At 43.2% G+C, this 13,530-nt stretch overlaps 1 protein-coding gene across 3 annotated transcripts in view; it reads left to right on the top strand.

Moving 5' to 3' along the window:
* The first annotated feature begins 9,244 nt into the window (after positions 1-9,244).
* Positions 9,245-13,530, top strand: part of KCNG2 (potassium voltage-gated channel modifier subfamily G member 2) — a 55,663-nt gene continuing 51,377 nt past the window's right edge. The window contains exon 1 of one of the 3 annotated variants that reach the window (XM_027675995.1): positions 9,245-9,323. The gene's annotated coding sequence lies outside the window, so the exon portion shown is untranslated. Of the gene's footprint in view, positions 9,324-9,665; positions 9,766-12,049; positions 12,152-13,530 lie in introns of those variants that run through there. The other 2 variants (XM_027675994.1, XM_027675996.1) reach the window with 2 other exon arrangements.

The following is a 13,530-nucleotide window of genomic DNA, read 5'->3' as shown; positions in this document are numbered from 1 at the left end:
ACCACACAAAACCAAAACCAAACAAACAAAAAAATAAAAAAAAAAAACCCAAACAAAAACCAACCAACCAACCAAAAACCAACAAAAACCAACCAAACAAAAAGAAACCAGGGAGAAAAAAACTAGATGGATCTAATTGATCTACAACCTCTTTTCTTACAGTTTAGGAAGTATTTGGACAAAGAAAAATTGTCCCTGCCCCACTGTACTGACTCCTCTAGCAACACAGAGAAATTTTTCAGCCCTTTAGATGACTTTCTGCTCTGCACTGGAGCAAGACTAATAGTCTCTCAAAATCACCAGGGACAGCACTGCTGACCCAATGGTGCCTACACCCCACCAGCAAGGCACTGATTCTCTCTAGGGTTTTGGTCCAAATGATCTAACCATCCAGTTTCATGTGTACCATGAGAGTGAAGCCTGCTAAAAGTCAGCATCTTTGTAAACAACAACATCCTTATCTCGACTCTCTTAGGGGTAAAGAACCTGTCAAATTTTTAAGAATAGCATTTCTAAATTCTGAAACTACTCATGATCAATTTTTATGTGGCTTTGGGCAATGTACTGGGTGTTTAATCAATTTTAATTTCTAGTTGAGCTTTGAAAGGGTGTTTTGTGATGTGTACTGTAAGGAAGCAATAGCATCATTGAGTTAAAATAGTGAAGTAGGATTTAGTAGCAAATTACTTATAATAAAGATTAAACTAATGCATCTGCTGATTCACTTTAAGAGCCATTAATTAAAAGGAAAAATGTAAAGGTTGCTGGTGACATTTAATCTGTCACCTTGGTTTTACTGAAGACAGATAGCTAAGGAAAGGAGAGATGTCCTGCTATAGGATAACCTTCTTCAGCCAAGAAAATTCCCTGTTTCCATGCTGTACTCAGAGCTGTCTCAGCTGGAACTAATTTGAATGTTTCAGGCATGCTCTTGGGCTCCAAATGAGCTGCCATTTCTCCATTAAAAAACACCTCAAAAAACAATATGAAAAGGGTCACTGAGTTCCATTTAAATTGATAAAACTGCATGTCCAAAGAATCTGAAAGAGGGCAGTGGAAAATGAGTGGAATTTTCTGCCTGCAGTGATTCAGCTCATGAAAGCCCCAGCACGAAGCACAGTTTGATCAGGCTGGTGTGAGTGCTGTTGGTCAGGTAATAACGCAGATAAGTGAGTCAATTTTGCCCTCCCGAGCAGTTTCATCTCCATCATGACCATTATAAGACAAAAAGCATTTTACCAAGAAGTGGCCTCATCTCCTAGCTAAGGTTAATTACTGGTCGAGGAGGGGCAGCCTGCCAACTCCCAAGCAGCCTAGTACCTACTTTTTCCTGAGCTACTTTCCTCTGAAACTGGATGCACTTCAGAAAATGAGCTGAAGGCACCCAAAGTGGCTGCTGCTCCTTGACAAACTGCCTCCCTCCTTCTCCTTGCTTGTCCGTCCTTCTGCTCTGAGACAGTTCCCCCACTGTGGAAGTGAGAAAGTTCCTTCATCACAACAAAGGAGAAGGAGCAGAAAGCAAACAGCTCTTTTGTGACACCTCCCACTGACACAGCTCCCCGCAGTGCTTTTGAGGGATCACCTCAGTTTTTCGAATTCTGAAAATCCTTTTTTTGTTGTTGTTTTTTTTTTTTTGCCCCTGGTGACTCTGGGCATTCATTACATGGTAATTCAATCACTTGACTTCCCTGACAATTTTTGTTTGCTTGTTTTCAGTAGCTCCACTGCTATCAAGCACTAAACATAATAAGCAGTGTAGATAGGACATCAGTCTTGCTCTTCTCAAGACTAAACACTGTGAGAAAAGCTCAAGCTACTACACAAATCTGCTTAAATAATTCTGCAGGTCCCATGGCTGAAATTACTCATGTTCTTCACTGCAGTGGCTTTGTTGAGCTTTGTGCTATAGCTCAGCCACTGGCATTTGAAAAAAAATAATAACTTAAAAAATCATTCAACTTAACAACTCATGTAACATACACCAGACCTTCCTTTACAAGTCTTAGCAGCATCCTATTTTGTTTTTAAAGACACACTGCTAATGTGAGCCATGATGGAATTAATGGGGTAACCACATTCCCCCATCTCCTCGAAACCACCCTCCTCTGGATGTCAGCACCCACACCGGCACCTGCAAATTCTAACTCTCCCTCTTTTAAAAAATCCATATCTGACAGAGTTCACAGATGACACTGTGCATATTGCTGCCCTAATCTCCCTTTCCCATCAACCGTTCCCACCTCTTTCATGTGCTATTGTCGTAGGCAGGAATAGGTGAGTATCCACGTGAACAATTTACAAACAGCTACCTGAATCCCAAAAGGTGACTGTGCCTTAGGTGGATATTTGAGGTTTGTGTACAGCTGCCTGAGACCCACCTGTGGCCATCTGTTTTCCTCTCAAGCTTAATTGCTATGTAAAGAGCAAAAGCACATTGGCAAGCCTCACAGTATTCTCTACTCTGTGTTGCAAGCTGTTGGAGCAGTAGGTCTGTTGTTTTCTTATGAAAAAGATGCCACACACACCAGCAACATGACACTAACAGCAACACGAGCAAATCATTTACCTGACTCCTGTCTGTTGGGTGGTAAGTGGATTCAAGGCCAGAAGATGACAGTCACAGCAATGTACAGAGATAGCAAATACAACATTGAAGTCAAAAATAGCACATCCTTTCCTGACCCCTGAAACTTTTTTCAAAGCTCTGCAGTAACTTCAGCTTGCACTAAGAAGCTGGAAATGTTATTAATAATATAGTCTTTAAAAAGAACTGGTCAAATTCATTAAGCCCACTGATCTCTTGCTTAGTGAATCTTGTGGGCTGCATGCTCATTACGTATAGGAATCTGGCATTTCTGATGCTATTTAGTTTATTGTTTCTCGTGGCAAACAGATTGAGGCAAGAAAAGCTTCAGGACCAGTTCTCAGTGCAGTCTTTATAGTGTGGTCTTCGCTACAGATTTACTTCTGCATCAAGTGCTGTGACAGATTGAATGGTGCCATAGGCATCAATATGATGAGTGCTTTTCTGCATCCTTTTTTCCATAAAATAAAAAATACCAACTTCTCTGCTAACTCAGGGAGTCCCCCAGCCATCCTCTAGCAGGTCTCCAGGACACTGGTTGCCCCTGACTCACAGCACACCCCTGATAAGTTAGCATCAGACTAGCCCTTCTGTGAAGCCATGCTCTGTTTCAGTATATCTATGCTAGTATTGAAGTTCAGATTAGGACTGTGCTTTTGAAAATAGTTTCTTGATTCTCCCCATTTACTGTGCCTTGCTTCACACTGCCTGACCCAGGGTCTTTCTGCAGGAGCTAAACTGAAAGATGTGCTTCAGCCACTGATGGGCTTTGAGACCCTGGGAACACACTGCAGCTACTCTGAAGGAAAAACTCCTGAAACACAGATGTTGGAACTTCAGCACCATTTTGCTCCTAACATTGACATGGTCATCATTCACTGTTTGTGCTCTGATCCATTTTGTACCCAAAGTGCTGCAATATGTGCAAAGCAAGATGAATAATACATAAATTTTATCTACCTAGATGCATGACTATAGAGGAAGTTACTGTGAAGTTAGTGAGTGGCACTGCAAACTTATTGTACACCAACTCTTCCTGTATCCCACTCCTAGTGATAATTCACTCTTTCCTGAAAAAGACATATTCTCCTTCAACAAAAATTTAAATGCTGCTTTATAGCACATTAAGATTTCCATGCTCATAAGCATCCAGACAACAGGAATGCTGGATGATTAAACATTAATCTGAATTAACTTTCAGAGTGATTTTTTAAACTATTTTAAAATTCTATGTATTGACACTCAGAATTAAAGGGGATGTACTTCTTTTTTTTTTCCCCCGAATAAACTGCAGTTTATTGTGAAAGCCATAGTTCTGAATAAAAGAGTCATCACAAGAGTTTAGCTTGGCTTAATGACCCATTTCAAGAATCTGAAACTAGTGAATTTGGCTTAATTTTTTTCTGAGAACCACAGAGCAGATAAACCCTACAGAGATCATTCTGATATTATTCTTATCTCATAGTCCTTGATTTTCAGCCAAATGGCTTAGGAGAACCCTTCAGACCACAAAGCCTGTAATGCAGCAAATATAATACTTTGAGGTGAGATGTTGAATTTACACAATGAATTGTATTTAAGAAGCAATTTTGCCCAAAGCAGGGCAGGATCAAGCTTAACACCATTGCATTTGTTTTCTACTTGTTTGGCTGCCTGATCATGTCTTTATTCAATAAGTATGGTTTCATCTCAGAGCCTTGTGTCCTTATGGTCGGTTTGAGAGACAAAACCTCATTTCCCGATTGTTTGCAGTTTATGCTCAGTATTTCTTCCCATTTATAGAATGTTTTCTGCCTTGGTGTTTTGAGTGGGCAAAAACATCTACACACTAAAAAAATGTCTTTTCAGCCTAAGCATGTCTTCTGGGATTTGTTACACCAACATGGAGGCGGACATATGCTGATTTTTAACTCCAAACCCATTGTAGACAAGAAATTTCTGAACACGTGGTATGGCCTGCAGTCACTGCCAGCCACCTGGGTTTGGCAGCTTGGACAGATCTCTACACAGGGACAGTTTACAACATAAGTTTGCATCTGCTCTGGAAATAGTAACTGAAATCTAGCTATACATGTTGTTGCCATAAGGTTCCTGCTTTGATAAGTGTTAATATGTACATCTGGGTCTCATTTCAAATCATAGAGCCAAGTAGCTAAGAGTTTCTTGTTTGGCAGAGTTAGTCTCCCATCCATGAACCCTATGACTCCAGCAATAAACAGACCAAGAAGAAAATAAACACTTTTGTACATAACAAGCTTAGTGAGGTTTCTGTTTCAGGGTAGATTTGCATATACTACCTTAAAATTGAGTTTAGCTTTAATTGGAAGGTGACTTGTATGCTGTTTGTTACCACTGTGCTCTTCAACTGAATGTGAGAAGTTATAGAGACATAAATTCATTGTTGTGACTTTCAGCAAACTGCAAAAATATAACCCGATGTCTAATAAAAGAGGAAGCATCAGAGCTATAACTCATAGCAATATTATTTCCACACAAAAAGGATATGGAGTGCTCATACGCCATCACCACAGTAGCTCTGTGATGTCTTCGGTGACTTTCTTGATCTCCTTTTTTTTTAATTTAACTCTTGTGGTTTTTCAACTTGAATAATTTCCCCTGAAATAATTTGAAAAATTTGCTTTAACATAAATGTACATCCTGCTTGCAACAGGCTTTATAATTTCTATATAGAGTTTGCAGAAAATTCTAAATTCTCTTTCTTATACAAAAGAAGATACACAGAAAATATTATATTTATGTAATATATACAGATTGACACTGTTATAATAGATTGTTAATATTTTGCACATGCACATGGCCACTTTACTCACAAGGAACTTGAGGGGAAAACTACTGTCTTTTGTGGACTTCTATCATTTGATACAATTATATTATCCTTCCCTACCACATTGATATCTGCAATATAATGTCTTAGCTCTGAGAAATTTTTTTGCATTAGCTGCCCTGAACGGAATTGGTTGCAGTCATGTAAATAGAAGTTCAGCTTAATTATTTTCCTGCTTGAAAAATCACTTTTACCTAAAGCAAGCGATGCTTCATTTCCCTTTCTTGTTTTCCCCTCATCCTTTTCCCTCCCTTCAGCTAGAAAAATAATTATCTCCATGACAGGTACCAAAATTTTGCTATCTGCCTCTCTCTCCCTTCAAAAGCACGCTCAGCAGTACTTTGTGACAATCGATCAAAAATATTACAATAATAGTGTTCAACACAGTCTTCACAGACACATTCACTTACCCATCTCAGGAACTTCTGTCTGCTATGAGAGCTGAAGAGTGGGAGTCAGGCTTCCAGGAGCTTCCTTTTGTCCCCGCCACTGTATCCAAGGAGCGAGTTTCTATAACACACACCCCAGGTGCCCAAAGTTCGTGGTCACTATCGCCTTTCTCTAACTTTTTAGATAGGAGTAACACATAAAGTTCTCCTGCCAGTGTTTCTAGGCATATCCTCTGCAAAGGCTTCCAATTCTCCACTTAGTCCCTCCAGGCAGACAGAGACAATTTTTTATACCAGTTTGCGACTAAAACAACTTGGCTGACTGGGACACCAGGGTGAAACTGTAAAATTACAGCTTTAGTTTGTTTAGTTTTGTTTCTTTGGTCATTAGTGAACTAATTTAATCATGATGGCTCGGTTTCTCCATCCGTAAAACACATGTACTAATACATGCATAAACTTTTATCCCTAATACTACTTATCCCAAAAGAGTTCTCACACCAAAATCACCATGGCAGTGATAACAACTGAGATGCTAAAATAATCCAAACAAATAAAAAAAAAAAGAAAGTTATTCTATTGTGCATGTAAAGGAAAAGGTTTCCTTTCCCTCTTCACAGCTTTGGGACAATATTCCAGCTTTTCTCAGATTTCAGATTTAAAAAAACCCTCCAAGTATTGCACTTAAAGCTCCTTTTTTTTGCTTTATGAAAGTAGCTCCTGGTGAGCAGTGCGAGTGGTATTATGCTATTATGCTACAGTTTTTAAAAACATCTAAACACATTTAAGAAATTTTAAAGTAATTGAACAAGTTAAACTGAGCTGTGCCATGTCTTCTGTGTTTGTCATGTCAGTGCCACTGAAGTTGCCATCTGTGGAGCAGAAGCAATTGCAACACCAGTGGGATAGATCAGAAAGAAATGGGTAAACACACCTGCAAAGCATTTCATTGTACTCCTTTTAAATAGCTGGGACTTGAGGTGGTGACTTCATTTGGAGCAGGACCAGGTCCAACTAGAAAATGAAGTTTTTTAACTGGAAGACTGACAAGGCTGCACCCACATTCCGTTTAAAGCGAGCTCCTGGCAGAAAAGCATATCAATGTAGTTTTAATTGCAGTAGGAAGGCTTGATTGTAAACCACTCAATAGCATTTAGTCCAGGCAAGCCCAGGAACAAGAATAAGAAAGAATGGTGGCCATCGCACTCTTCTACAGGCATGGGCACGAAACAAAACTGCCAATTTACCTTTTGTAGCCCAATTCTGCTGCTAGAGTCTTCAGAATTAATTGGAAAAGTGCCTGTAGCTTCACCTGCTGCAGCCGTGTGTGCTGCATGAATGGCACACATGAGATGGCCTTCAAGGAACGGGAGCACAAAGCAGCACAAAAGCAACAGCACTGTGTCAAGAAGGCTGGACTCAGAGATCCAGCTTTCAACATCAGTTCTGCCAAGACTGTGCCATTTTGATCCTGTCCAAACCAGTTAACTGGTCCATGAAACCTTTTCTCCATCTCTTTAGAAAACTGGAATTGTATTATTTTTAATGGTAAGTGGCATGGACCCCATACATGACATTCTGCTATTGATCTTCAATATTACTCTTAACTAGACTCAGAAGTATTGCATCTAGTAAAGAATTTGCAACTTAGTGGAACCAGGGGCAGGGGGAATACTGTTTAATACTTTGGAATTACACCTGTGCAGTCATGCTCACTATTCACTTCTGGGGATGTACAACTAACCTCCAGTGCAAACTGAAAGGTAACTACTGAAGATAATAATACCACATCAGTTTGTGAATAGAAGTGGGTTCCTAATGTCCCTAGCCTTGCCAAATTACTTATTAGGAGCTGGGGGGGGGAGGGGGAGGGGAGGAACTAAAAATATATATAAATATATCAGTATATTTTAACATAGATTATTTTGAGGAAATACAAGCATTATGGAGGTGAAGCTAAATGGATAAATAGAACTGGCACTGAAAACTAAATGTATGAAAATCTCATACCAGTGAAAATATGTTATAGCCTATGTGTGCTATCAAGCAGCAAACAAATTAAAATAAAAAAATGTTGCTGTATGAGAAAGGCAAGTTGTTTCAAATAGTTTTTAATATTGATGCAAACAAGGTCAGATATTGTGATGCCTGTCTGACTCCCAGACTTTAGTGGGAGAGCAGAGAGGATTGACTCATAGAGAGTATGCAAGAAGCAGAGCCAAGATGGAGCTGAGAAGGACATGAGCAAGGTTGAATGGGTGGTCCTGTTTTTTTGTCTTTTCATAATGCAAGAACAACAAAATATGAAATTAAATTAGAAGGCAATATATTTAAATTGTCAATTACTTCTTCACTGCTAACTTGAAAACCAAATAGCTCAGGAGCAATGAATTGTTCCCTTGAAACTTGATAGATTTTGTAGTGAATGTAAGTTATAATCAGTAAAACCCCTGAAATGCATATATATGTACAAAGAGAACCTCCTTAATAGCAGATACTATCTGTAGATAGTATTAACACAACTATGTCCTGCTTTCTCTGAGAACTGGCTCCTTGCAGAGACAAGTGGCTGCCTGGGACTGGTAGTTTTTATCAAGTTTGACCTGGCAAATTCTTGCAGCCGACTCACTAACTGAGAAAAGAAACTAATTAATACACATGTAATCTTTGCTTTGGTATTAAGAGGCAAAAATCCTGATAGATGCCAGAACTAGCCAGAATTTTTCCAAAGGGGGAGGAAAGGAAATGTTAAAAAAAAATAAATTAATGAATGAATGCCAGAATCCACACTAAATAAAATAAAATTTATAAAGACTGACAAAAATTCGGAGGCAGGTACTAGATACAGAGGCAGAAACTGGCAGGCGATAAAGGAGGCACCTCAGGAAATTTAATTCAGTCCTTACAAATAGGTTATAACTTGCTACCGATGGGGGCGGGGAGGACGGGGGAGAGCATCCTCGTTACTGAAACCCTAAAAGTTACAAGTGTGGTATGTTTTTCTGTTTGCCCGGTGGAGCGGCATCCTGCGGCGGTGTACAAGCGGTGTACAGGCGGGCAGAACTCGCACGCACACCAGCATCCAAAGGCTTAACATTTCCGCAGGCGCCTGCCCGCAGGTCGGACACGTGAAGTGGGGAAATGTCTGTGGCCAAACGTCTGTGAACGTCGCTCCCCACTTTGCCCACCGAGGGGTCCTGGCAGGCTTCGGCACAAGCGGACTCCATCGGCGCTCGGGACAGGGTCGATGCCAAATCCTGCTCTTCCCTGGGCACCAACCCTGCGCGGCGCGGGCTGCCGGCACCGCTCCCGCCCCCGCCTCCCCGACGGGCAGCGGCTGCGCCGGAATTGGACAGAAACTCGGGGAACCGGCTCTCCCCACCTCGGGAAGCGCCTCGCACGCACCGCGGGCTCGCTGGCAGCACTCACCTGCCGGGGACACAGAGCCCACCCGCGGGCTGGGAGCGGGGAAACTCACCCGGGGCCCGCGGCACGGCCAGCACAGGTCCGGCGCCCGGGAGAGTGCGTTCGCCTCCTGAAAGCGCGTCGCGTTCGGGCTCGCTCTGAGTTTTTGGGCAACTCGCGCCCGCTGCCCGGGCGGCGGGGTCCGCGTTGCCCCGAGGAGGGGAGGGAGGGGGTGCTGGTGAAGTACATTAGTGACAATATTAACGCCGCTGCCCGGCGAGGACGGTGCCCCGCGGGGTGCGCTGAGGCCAGGCCGCCCCCGGCGCTCCCCTGGCCCGGGGCTGGCGGGGGGCGGGAGGGAGGGGGCCGTGCCCCCGGCGGCAGGCGGCGCTCCGCGGCCGGCGCTGGGGCTGCGGCGGCGGCGAGCGGGGCCGCGCTGAGCCAGATCTGGCGCCCTGGGGAGCCGGGAGCGGGGCGCGGCGATGGAGCGGGGAGCAGCCGGCAGCGTCCCTGGTCCCGGCGGGGAGGAGGCAGTGCCTGAGGTGAGAGGGGCTGCGGGCGGGCGGGGGCTACCCAGTGGGCGAGGGGCTGGTGCTGGGTGGCAGCAACTTCGCCGCTGGCCGGCGGCACTGCCCGCCAACTTGCCGGGTCCGCTCCGCGACCCGGGTCGTGCGTGGGGCGAGGGCGCTGCCAGAGCCGGGACGAAGCGCGGCCGCCCCGCCCCTTCCCTCCCGCCGGGCCCTCGCCTGCCCTGACCCAGGGGGAGCTGGAGTCAGCCCGGGTGTCAGTCCCGGGTGTCAGCCCTGGGCTGCGGGCGGTGCCGAGCGCCGGCCGGCCCTACCCGGGCACTGCACCCCGCGGGCGGCGGCGAAGGTAACGGGGCCGCGCTGGGGGCGGGGGTCGCCGGGAGCTGTAGCGGGGGCGCGGCCTCTGCCCCTGCCCGGGCTGCCCGGGAGCGTTTCTTTGTGCGCTTGCTTTCTTCGGGTTTTGGGGTGTCGATTCCATTTAGTTACAGAAGCAAGGTGTGCGGAGCTGTCACTGGAATGACGGTGGTGTGCCCGGGCATGGAACTGCACGGGAGCCCTAAATCCTGTAGTTTTTGCTTAGGCAAAGCTCCCACTGGCTTGCCGAGTCTTTCTCAAGGTTTACACAAAATTAAGTCTCTGGTCAGGTTGCAACATCTACTAAAAATATGTTTAGCTAACGTGATTATGAATTTCAGTTTGAATACTAAGCAAAATTTGCTCTGAATAAGCATAGCAGTCATAGTTAAGTGTTTGCTAAATGCATTACCATCAATTTGAGTGCATATTATTGGTATGATCAGACCTTAAGTGAAGGAATGTGAAGGGACTGTCTTGATTCAGATCTACACTGTATGGTTTTAGTATTCCAGCTTCGGCACTAGTCCTGAAAACAGGGCTTAAGGTTTGTCCCAAGGAAGAAGATATTTGTCAGTAAGACCTTTGGCGACTCTGGTCACTTCTAATGGAGTCTTTCGGGAGAGAGATCTCCTTTCTTTGAAGTGCTTGTGCTGGAGTTACTTTTGCAAGAAAAACTTATTGCCACATCTTTCTTCCCAGGGGAAAATTGGCTGGGTCCATGAAAAGTGCCAAACCTCCACCTGAGGGCACCTGAGTCACCAAGGTTACTTCAGAAGAAAAGATGTCTTTTGAGTCTGCTTATCCCCTCTGGCTATTTTCACGGTTCTGAAATGACTTGAGGGTGACCTTCAGAGAGAGAAGTCAGCTTTGCTCAGAGGATTTCAAACCTCTTTTATTTGCTCTTCTTAAGGCTTCCCTAAAACAAACAAGCAGAGCAGTTGGAAGGAAACCTATGATTGAATATTCAGCAATTCCTTTCTCCTGGGTAAAAGCTGATAGACGTTTCCACTTGTTTTGGAAAGGTTTTTAGCCAAGCAAGAAAGATCTGATTTGACACTGCCAAAGTAAAGCATGAGGTAAGGCAAAGGAGGGTAGTTTCGGGGGGTTTTTTACATCTCTCCTTATGTGGGGAAATGGGGTTAAAAATTGGGTGAATTGTTGTAGGGCTTTTTCCATTACACTTTTATTTTGGTGGGTTAATCAGCGTATCAGTTTCTGTGAAAACTCAAGACTTCTGCCTTTTAAAAAACATTAGCAGTATCACCAGATATTTTCAGGGATTTCATATCTGAGACACTACGGCACTCACTAGGAGATTAACAGCACTTGGCCTTGTGCCTCTGGGCTTGTGCCTAATAATACATCGCAGGAGCACTGCATTAACTGTCAATAAATGTCTGTCATCTCTTTGGGCTTAATTACAGAATGGCTTCAGAACAGCAGATGAAGAAAAGTTTCAGCTCAGCTTTTAAATGTGATACAACCCTAACTCTCATGGTGCCTATATCTGTTGTCAGTGTCTCCATTAATATAGCCTGCTTTTTTACCTGGCTTTGGTTTTTGAAGCCCTAAAATGTATGAGTTCATTTCTTTATTTTCCCTTTAGCAGCTCTGTGTTGATAAAACAGAAGAGAGAAGAGTTTCATTAGAATTTCATTTCTTTGCTGAACAGGATACTTAGGCAGGATTGTGATTGTCTTTGGATGCTTCTCGTATTTCTCTTTCCTTTGTCATTGTGTTTGATTCTGGGAGAAATCCTTTTAAATGCTTGATGATGATTTCGGGACAGTCTAAGAAATTGCTCCAAGGTAATCAGATTGTGTCTTGCACTGAACCCATAACTGTCTGCAATCAGACAGGATCAGTAATCAAGCCAGTGTTGGATGGATTTTTAGACACTGTGGAAACCCTTGGGCTTCTCTAGCCAGAAGACCTGTCTAATTGAAGAGGCTAGAGCCAGAAAAGCCTACAGGAACTGACGATGCTGTAGCTAACCTGTGCTAATATCATGCACTGGTACTCTTGGTACAGGATGAGTATTGAGGTGTGGAATTATTCCAGAGTACTGTCTTCTAAAAGCTCAGCATAGCTTTTAGCTTGTGAACTTGCATGTACACAGCTATTTGATTTCTTGTTTTGAGCAATCGGGGGGAAAGACTGAGCTGGATGTGATCCCTGGGTCCTCAGATTGTTTGCAAGGCAGAAAAAGAGGCAGCATTTTAAGACTGAATGGATGATAAAAATAAATGTTTTATTTGAATGGTAGTGGTGGTAGTGAAAACTCCTAATTTTCTAAAGGTCTAAGTGATTGAGGAACCTTTCTCCTATTTTAAAAATGACAAAGGCAGTCAAGGACCAGAGTGTTTAAATTTGTGATACAGATGGGTCTCAGCAGGGGGTTCAGAAAACTTTCAGATGCATGTAGATGATAAGGACTGAGATTGTTCCTTTTCAAATGTTTTGCAGCTCTACTAAAAAAATGAAGAAGCCCTGTCAGCTCTGGTGAGGTACCTCTTTAAGTACTCAGTGTGCCTTGAATTGCATTGAGTAATTTAGTTGCTCAGTTAAGACATTAGTTTTGCATTATCTGTTATTGCGTATTTCCCTATTCAGATTAATATCTTCATCGAATTGACTGTGACACTCTTTATAATCAATCCACCTTACTGCTTTGTTTGAATCAAGCATTCTTAAATACCGATTAATTAAACCTGGTAAGTTACTCGGTACTGCTTTCCTGGTATATGCTTCTGTACCACGTAGCTACATCCAATTTCAAGAGGCAGTTTAGCCCTTTGGAAAGTCAGGCTCTGTTGCTTCTGTTCCTCTTGTGCAGTGATGTGCCTGTGGAAGACCTTTTCCTTGCTCCTCCCTTTTTTTTCTTTTGCAATGGGCTAAGATGCCAAAGCAAATTAAGATTCTGTGCGGTGTGGTTAAACGGTGAGCTTAATGGAAAAAATAACATTTGTAAAGGTTGTGGTGCTGGTCATATTGGCTGATGAAGGACAAGTGGCTTTTCCCTGACTTCCCAGGAGAATGGGCAGACACTCCCTATGTTATTTAGGATGAGAGAGGGGCCAGAGTCACTCTGCTTTCTTGCTTTGTCCTTTTGCCCTTGCCAACTCAAAAATCATCATGGTTTACTAAATGTTGATATGCTTTAAGATGAGTGCTTTACATCTTCAAACTTTCAGTGCTTTCACTAGCCTTGGGTGCATGTGTTCCACTGAAGAGCAATTTCTGGAGACTTTTTCTTCTTATTAAATATTCAAAATCCTTATGTTTTTTCACCCTGGAACAATGATGAGGAGTATACAGCCTCCCAGCTTCTTAACATGAACTGATATCTCTGATAATCATTCAAGTTATACGAACAAATTTGCTGTTTCACAACCACTTGGGGATAAAATCTAAAGCTTTAAA

Source organism: Neopelma chrysocephalum, unplaced genomic scaffold, assembly GCF_003984885.1.
Source record: "Neopelma chrysocephalum unplaced genomic scaffold, ASM398488v2 Primary Assembly neopelma1_26, whole genome shotgun sequence".
In the NCBI taxonomy this organism is placed as follows: Eukaryota; Metazoa; Chordata; class Aves; order Passeriformes; family Pipridae; genus Neopelma; species Neopelma chrysocephalum.
The sequence above is the reverse complement of the archived record's forward strand: the minus strand, read 5'-3'. Positions and strand labels throughout refer to the sequence as shown.